Source organism: Panicum virgatum, chromosome 6K, assembly GCF_016808335.1.
Source record: "Panicum virgatum strain AP13 chromosome 6K, P.virgatum_v5, whole genome shotgun sequence".
Lineage (NCBI taxonomy): Eukaryota > Viridiplantae > Streptophyta > Magnoliopsida > Poales > Poaceae > Panicum > Panicum virgatum.
Window position 1 is genome coordinate 12,726,268 of NC_053141.1, and position 2,187 is coordinate 12,728,454.

At 48.4% G+C, this 2,187-nt stretch overlaps 1 long non-coding RNA gene across 1 annotated transcript; it reads right to left on the bottom strand.

The window, feature by feature from the left end:
* Window positions 1-298: 298 nt before the first annotated feature.
* LOC120711810 lies at window positions 299-1,978 on the bottom strand. The gene is made up of 2 exons (XR_005690491.1): window positions 1,755-1,978; window positions 299-577 (listed from the first exon to the last, which is right to left on the bottom strand). It is a non-coding gene; the product is annotated as an uncharacterized LOC120711810 (long non-coding RNA).
* Window positions 1,979-2,187: the final 209 nt, after the last annotated feature.

The window sequence follows — 2,187 nt, forward strand, 5'->3', positions numbered from 1 at the left end:
GCTGGGACCAATAAGGCCTTGTTCGGTTGCACGAGGAACTATTCCTGGCAGGAATGGTTCCTGGACAGGATTGAGTGGATCCAGCCGGTTCACTCAATCCTTCCCTGGACAGGAACCATTCCTTGCCTCCGGATAGGAACTATTCCTTGCCTATTTTAAATCATTCGGTTGGACAGGAACTAATACGGGTGGCTATTGCATTGAGTATATAACACATATATACAGCGTTCTATCCATCCATTCATCATACAGGCTTTAATCCATCAGACAGGCTTTCATCCATCAGTAAATAAAATAGTAAATAAGAAAAATGCAGTAACTACTTGTACTGAAGGAATTCATAAGTAATAGAGCTCTTCACACTTAAATTACAAGAGGATATTATCTGAAACTTTCACAACAGTGGTAGATAACAGCTCCAAATCAATCATCACTCAATCAAGAAGCTAGACATAGAGATCTAAAGGAGAAAGAGGGGCAAGAGAAATGTATATAGTGCATGAGCAAACTCTCAAACATCTCAAACTTAGGTCTTGAAGCTTGCATGCCGTCCACCATCTCAAACTTAGGTCTCAACCTGCATGAACAAACCAAAACCATGCAGTATATATTAATATAGAGCAAATGACTCATCAGATTACAATAATGTAGAGCAAATGAGTCCAACCTCAATGAATATGCAGTGAAATCAAGTAAAGCAATGGGTGAAGTACCTAAGAAAGAAATATTTTCAGATGTGATAGCACCTAAGAAAGAAATAATATCACTTAATAGAACAGGCAACTCGAGCTGATATTTTCCCAAGTGAAAACAGCGACATTGCTACAACATATATGAAAACAGTAGGGCCTCCATTCTGATTTCATCTACAGTTATGAAAACTTTAACAAGTATACAAGCATAATGCCGTGAAAAATCTTCTACATATAGGAGTGATTGCTACAACATATACACATGCAAGTATTATTTTCAAGTTGATTCATATAATTCGTATATATTGCAGAACTAGTACCAAGCCCACCTCTCAAGTTGATTCATGTTATATTTTCAAGTTTGATCCAACAAAGTACTGATTGCAATAATTTTGTCTTGAACCTAAATACTGGTAAATGGTAATGTTCTGAATTCTACCAGCCAGCATAATGTTCAGTTGTATCCAACTGGACGAGTTTGAATGTAGAAGTACTAGTATACTGAAAGCTTTCCCTTTCTTGTGAAAAAGCCCTTTCCTTTTCATCGTTATGATTCTGCAAAAACATGTATGGGCACATGTTTTTCTTCAGAATCGAGATTTCAAAACTCAAACAGAGGATCCAAGCTCAATGAAATCCAATCGACTCTGAACTACTACAGACTCTGAATCGGGTAGGTGAGCAGGCGCCTGGCAGGTCGCGCTCGGGCCCGTCGCCGGCGTACAGGTCCCAGTACCTGTCCGCCATGGCGTTCACCTTGCGCACGCACTCGAGCGAGGTTGTCCGGCCGGGTGAAGGCGTCGACCACCGCGCCGAGGTGCTCGTGCCACAGCGACATCCGGAACCCGCGCACCTGCCCCCTCGGCCCGCCCACCGCCCAACTGCCCAAGTGCCCATCGCCCAGTGGTGACGCCGCGGCCTCCACATCTGCTGCGCCGCGGCCCCATCCTCAACGCCTCCACCGCCGCCGGTGCCGTCTGAGGAGACCGCCGACACGGCAAGATCCAAGAAACCCTAGAGGAGGGAGAGAAGAGGAGGATGAAGGGGAGAGCCAGGGATCACCGGAGAGAAGGAGGTCGCGTCGTCGTCACCTCGCGACCGAGCCATCGCCAGGGAGTTGAATCCGCCAGCCGCCGCCGCCGGACTCGCGACGCCAGGCCGCCTCCGCTTCTCGCACCGCTAGGCCGCCTCCACGACGCGGAACCATTCCTGGAGGGTCGAGGTCTGGATCCATTCCGGGCTGAGAATGGGGTGGAACGGCCTGGAATGGCCTGTTTTCGTTCCGGACCGAGCCTAAACGAACGATGATTCAGGGCCGGACCTGATTTCGAACCGGGCCACTTCGTTCCGGCCGGATTGGAGGCCGTTCCGGGCCTTGCCGAACGAGGCCTAAATGTGCTGGACCGATACCGTGGTGCGCACACGCGCTCACACACCACACCTGACAAAAGGGATAGAGGCTCCGCCCACAGATCAAGGGTCTGAAAGGCGCACC